Here is a 7,088-nt window from a genome sequence, read left to right on the forward strand (position 1 = left end):
GTACCTTGGGTTTATTAATCTAAGGGTTCATATTCCTAGGGTATAATATTATTTATAGGGTTTATAATATTAACCCTATGGTTTAATATAGGTTTCTTGGGTTTATAATCCATTAGGTTTACGATATAAATTCCCTGGCTTCATAAGATTACTCATAGGGTTTATATTCGTAGGGTTTAATATTAATCCTAGTGTTTACAATGTTAATCTTTTCATTTTATTAATCATGGAGTTTATATTCCTAGGGTTTAACATTCATCCTATGGTTTAATATTCAAATTGTTACATTACAAAACTTGGGTTTAATACAAGGTTTATAATACTAGTGTTCAGCTTATAATATTAAAGTTTAGTAGGGGTTTTATAATTTGTAGTATTAGGGTTTATAATGTTAACCTTAAGGTTTAATATCAATCCCTTGAGTTTATCAATCCCTTGTATTTTTAAAGTTAACCGTTTGGCAGTATTAATCCCTTAGGTTTATAATATTAATCCATTGGGTTTAAAATTATTCCCTTCAGTTTATAATCCATTGAGTTTATAATATGAATCTTCTACGTTTATTAATTCCTTGGATTTATAGTATTAATCTCTTGGATTTATAATATTAATCCTAAGGTTCATAATATTAATATTAGGGTTTATATTCCTAGGGTTTAATATTAATCCCAAGGTCTAATTTTCTTCCTTTTAGTTTATAATCTCTCTGGATTTTAATATTAATTCAATGGGTTTAGTAATCCCTTGGTTTTGTAATATTGTTCCTAGGATTTCTAATATTTATCATAAGGTTTATATTCCTAGGGTTTAATATTAAGCAGATGGTTTATAATATTAATCTTAGGGTCCAATATTAGTCCCTTTAGTTTGTAATCCATTGGGTTTATAATATTAATCTTAAGGTTTAATGTTTATTTTAGGGTTTATAATATTTACCATAGGGTTTATATCCCTTGGGTTTCTAATATTAATTCCAAGTTGTGTTTAATATTATTCTCATGCGTTTATAATCCCCTCGGTTTATTAGTCTGTTTACTTTATGACATCAATCCCTTAGGTTTATTAATATAAGGGCTCATATTCTTAGTGTATAATATCATTCATAAGGTTTATAATATTAATACTAGGGTTTAATTTAAATCTCGTGGGTTTATAATCCATTGGATTTACAATACAATTTCTTTGGGTTTATTAATCCCTTCGTTTAGAATATCAATAACTTGAGTTTAATATTAATATTAATCTCTTGGATTTACTTTTAGTTTAATACTAATATCTTGAATTTCTAATTTCTAATATTATGACTTATAATGTTGATTGCCTACGTTTATAATACTAATCTCTTGGGTTTACCGATCCCTTGGGTTTATAGTAAAATAACCTGTTGGACTTATTAATCCATTTGGTTTATAATATTGATAATTAGTTGGGTTCATTAATCCCTAGGGTTTTTAATGTCTTGGAATTAGAATATTAATAATGAGTCAGGTTCATTAATCCCTTGGATTTATAGTATCAATCCATTTCATTTATAATATAATAATAATTATAGTAACTATTAATTATTATCTATTTATTAACAATATTTTCAATTATTATAACTAATAATTATTACTTATTAATATTATTAATATTATAATTATTATTTTTTAATATTAATATTTATACTAATTTTAATTACTAATTATAAATATTTATATCTATATCTATATTTGTGTGATTAATACCAACATCATATTATTGCATTTATAAAATTATAACTTTGGGTTTATAATATTAATCCTATGGGCTATAATCCCTTGGGCTTATAATATTGAGATTTTTAATATTGGTTTGATAATATCACATTTAGTATAAGGGTTTGAAATGTTCGGTTTATAATATTGGGTTTTATAATTTTAGGGTTTATGATATTAATATTAAAATTAATCTATTATGTTTATTAATCCTAAGAGTTTATAATATTTATATTCCCCTCGGTTTATAATATTAACCCATTGGGTCGATTATTCCTAAGGGTTTATAAAATTAATCATTGTGGTTTATATCATTAATATATTGCGTTTATTATTAGAGTAGATAATACTAATCTTAGTGTTTGGTTTTTATCATTAATATCTTATGTTTATTATTAGATTTTATGATGCTAATCTTAGGGTTTATAATATTAATCTTTGGGCTTATAATACTGGGTTTCATGGTGTTAGGATTTATAATATTCAGTTTAATATTTAAGCGTGATATCATGATGTATCACATTATTCTTATTAATAATGTAACATTTTAATCCTAAGATTTAGTTTTTTTCCATTTAGTTTATTTTCCCTTGTGTTTATAATATTAATCCCTTTGGTTTTATTTTTATTAATATTAAGGTTTAATATTTTTCCTTTAGGTTTATTTTCAGTTGGGTTTATAATATTAATTCCTAAGATTTATTTTCCCTTGGGTTTATAATACTAAATCCTTGCCTTTATTTACCCTTGAGTTTATAATATTAGTCCCTTGGATTTGTGATATTGCACCTTTTGATTTTGGGTTTATAAGGTTCCATTTAGTATCAACATATGAAATGTTGGGTTTTTAATATATTGGGTTTTTTAATATTAAGGTTTATAATATTAAATGTGCCATTTATAATATTAATATTGTGGTTTCAAATATTTATTGTAACATTTATAATATTAATTTTACTGATATAATATTAATCTTAGAGTTTATAATGTTGGATTTTATAATATCAGGGCTTATAATAATTGATTTAGTATTAGAGTTTAATATTGTTATGTCAAAATGGTTCATAAATCTATCATTATGTATCAAATATATTGATAATTATATTAATATGTTAACAAATGTATATTAATCATTAACATAACAGTGAGGGATAAATAAGTATTATTAGTAATAAGCCTATACTATTATTATATTATATTTTTTTTATACTTAAATATGTCAATCTATATAGTTGTTATTATTTACATAGTTACTAATAAGTACAAATAAACAATCTCTAAGAGACATAGTAAAACTATATATCTAATAATTATTCATGTGATTTATACACGTCTATAGGTGTATATCATTCATATTTACTAATGCAGTTGTATATGTGTTTCATATACGCCTATCGGATTATATCAGCTATGTCATTAGAATGTCATAATATGAAAACACACTAACGAATATTGATATACTCGAGAAACCTTGAAGGGAAAATAAGAAAACATCTATTTTATTAAATGTTTCATGAGGATGTTTACCCCTCACTCAATGGTTGTAAGAGAGTCCATCCTTTAAATTCAACATAACTAGCTAGAAGTTATTACATTAATCATGATATCATTTACCCCACAATTCCTTGAACACTATGTCTTTGTGGCCTGGTTGTTCCTTGCTTTAGATTATCTTGTAGTTGACATTCCCTCAATCTACATGGACTATTAGGTTGATGATTGCTATAATGTTAAAAATATTATATCCTTATACGTCATAATCCTTTCCTGCAATTGTTACTGTGAGAAAACTTTGATATCATGATTAGATAAAATATTAATCAAACAAATAATAAATATTTACTAGTGATGCTTCAAACATATTTTCATGTACATAATTAAAATGTATACAAAGTATTGAGACATGCCTCTTTTATTTACACCGCACATGAATTAATTAAAAGCACATCATTACCAAACATGTCTATTTATCTCTAGACATGTATAGTTAGGACACATGTCTATCCATCCCAATCTCACATGCATAAAGTAAAATACATAAAGATTACCAATCCATGCTTGTTATCTTTACTTCACATGTATCATGAGAAAGGGAAATAGTTACATTCTAGTTCTCCATGGTTATTGCGTCTCTTCACACAAGAAGAGATAAATATTTCCAAAGATAAATATCACTACTATTATTATTTTCTTTACATAATAAGATATTATTTTTTCAAAGATAAGCCACTACAACTAATCATATTCTTTTAAAGGAAACTAACACATTAGCTATCCTCTTTGTAGATATAATTTAATATTCTTTTCCTAAGAGACATTAGCCTAACAATTATTATCTTGATGTGGGTAAACAAATATTATTTTCCCAAGGGAATCTTACAGCACAGCTATTATTTAGTTGGATATGAACACGTATTGTTTCTCAAGATATCTTAACACAACAACCATTACTTATATACATATAAACACTTGTTATTTTCTAAGAACAATGAAACAATAGCTAATATTTTTATGTATATAAATACATATTCTCTTCATCAAAAACTAACAAGATAGCTATTTTTTCATGCATCCAAATGCACATTTCTTTTCTAAGAAACCTAATACCATAGCTATTATTTTTTTGCATGCAAATTCTTATTTCGTTTTTCAAGTAAATCTAATGCAATAGCTTTTCTTTCATGCATGCAAACATATATTTCCTTCTCAAGAAATCTAATGCATGATAGCTATTCTTTCATGCATGAAAAAACGTATTTCTTTTACAATAAAGCAAATGCATAATAGCTATTATTATTGTTTGCAAATACGTAATAATTTCCAGAACAAAGCTAACACAATAACTATATTTCCATCTGTATATAACACATACTCTTATTCAATAGACTAATTTAATAGTTAGTATCTATGTGCATATAAGCACATATTTTATCAAGAAAATTGTCACAATAGCTTTTATTTGTGTGTACATAAGCATGCATTCTTTTTCAAGATTTTGATGTATAGAAACAATGTAAATATTAATAACATAATTCCCCATAATATTTTACAATAAAAATAACATGTTTCCTTTATCTTTTTATGTGTAAATTTCACACCCATTCTTCTCAAGAAATATCATGACTTCTTTCTCTTATTATGTGTAGGGTTAATGTGCATTCTCTTTTCAAGAATAATAACATTATTAACTATCCTCTATGTGAATAAACTATGAAAACTTTGAAGAAAGAGAGTGTGATTAACTAATCTTTCCAATGACTGGTTTTTTTCCTTGTAATGGTACATACTTCTCATTACAAAAACTCCAAGGTTCTGCAACCCAATCCTTTACTTTTCATGGAACCTCAAACTATAGAATACGTGCAATTGTGGTACATGACAGTGTTCATATACGCCACATAATAAGACCTTTATATACAAACTACAAAGCTTATATTGATGACAGATGTGCCTTGTGGCTACTGAAATACCAAGTAGTGTTTACAAAACCCAGGTGCGACCACAATCCTTCAAAAAATAAACCCTCTAATCATTTTTTTGAAACTATTGGTCTTCGATCTACATAAATCCTAAAAATGGTTATGAGTGCACATGAACCCCACATCATGTTGCTCATTATATCTCATAAAATGGGAACCTAATATGTTTTACCAATAGTTTAAATATCTTCTTAGACCTTCCTTACTATATCTTCTTTCTTCCCACCGACTATATCCCCAACAAAACATTGAAATGAAAATGATATGGTTACAAACCAACTGAACTGTAATAGGTTCTTCCCACCAACCAATCGAAATAATTTTAATAATATTATGTTATTAAAATTAGATATGTTACACATGTAGGTTTCCTAGGGATATTACAATAGTACACTTGCAATCAAGAGTGAGAAAAATATCCATGTGCTCCAAAAGTGAACAAAAATCCAAAGAATAAGATGAATATGAAATGTGCTCTATAATAGACTCTTTATATAAGGAGAGTACACATGCATTTAGGGTTAGGGTATGCGAGTGCACTTAGTGCATGTCAGAAAACTAGGAGATAAGTGTGTGATGACTACCACCAAGAAGTCTCACAACGCTGATTTGGGAAAGTGTGCTTTCTATATCAACAAGAAGTGCACATTGATTGGCGATAAGGAGTGTGTTGGCACTATCAACATGAAGTGCAGTAGAAATGTATCCAAGAAATGCACTTTGACTAACTCTAAAAGCTAAGAAAGCTTGCCTTCCAAATATGCGCTATGATTGTCGCCAAGAAGTTTGCTAGTCTTGCTTGGAAGAAGTGTGCTATGAAAGCATCATAAGCTATGCATGTGAAATCAAGTAGCTTTGAAACTTAGGATATTTAGAAGATGAAATAAACAATTAGAAAAGTATTACAAATATGACTTTAATTTAAAAATGACAGTTGACATAATCATTGGGTGGCTCCAAAATTTGAATGTAGGAAAAAAATTTGACGGTGTTGTAGCAACGACAACACTTGGCGATTCACTAAAAGAACCTCAGATTATCTGTTGAGATCTAAATTTATGCACAGGTCTAATATTTCGGCAAGTATTGTATCATCTTATGGATTACTCTATCTCCTTTACGTTTCCTAATTATAGATGTTGTATCTCCTCTTCATCTTGTCGACATAACACATTTCATAAAGCTAGTCAAACTTCAATTGTTTCAATTATGGAAAAGGATAGTATGAGTTTTGCGAGTTAAATATGTTCATAGTTTTAGTCTTGTCTCTAGTGTTTCTCAACTTCCAGAAGACATGTTTATACCCCGGTGAAGTAACTTCAAGGAATCACAAGAATTTCTCCACTCCCAGTAGGCCTATTCAGTTCCCAAACAAATTTTCTAACTTCACCTCTCAGCATAGGAAGCCTTTCTCTTCTTTCACCCTTTATTCATTTTAAATTTTAACTCAAATTGGCATTTCATAGGTGTTTATTTTTCCAAGGATGAAACAGGTATGTTCACTTATTTTATGAAAAAGAAAATTTTTCCTTGTTTTACAAAGACTCTTCTATATATACCCTGAGGTTTATTTTGCTCACTTAAGTTCGCTCCATTCCCTTCTCTACTCAACTGAGTTGGCATGTTAGAAACTAATAAATATAAGTTTCGGTTCAAGGGATGGAGGTCCTATAATGGATATGGGCATCATAAATCTGCTAAGGATTTCCATTTGGAATGGGTTGTATTTTCCGTTAGAGCATCATTGACTCTTAAGATACTTAGGCCTAAAAACAGGAGATCAAAAGTTATCCAAGTGTTTCTAATCATCACAATGTCATTTTAAACCTTTCACCACATCGCATAAGAGCCAAGCAAGACAACTCTCATGAAC

Source organism: Pinus tabuliformis, chromosome 3_1 (assembly GCF_031772625.1).
Source record: "Pinus tabuliformis cultivar Carrire ecotype Pingquan chromosome 3_1, CPIR1, whole genome shotgun sequence".
Lineage (NCBI taxonomy): Eukaryota > Viridiplantae > Streptophyta > Pinopsida > Pinales > Pinaceae > Pinus > Pinus tabuliformis.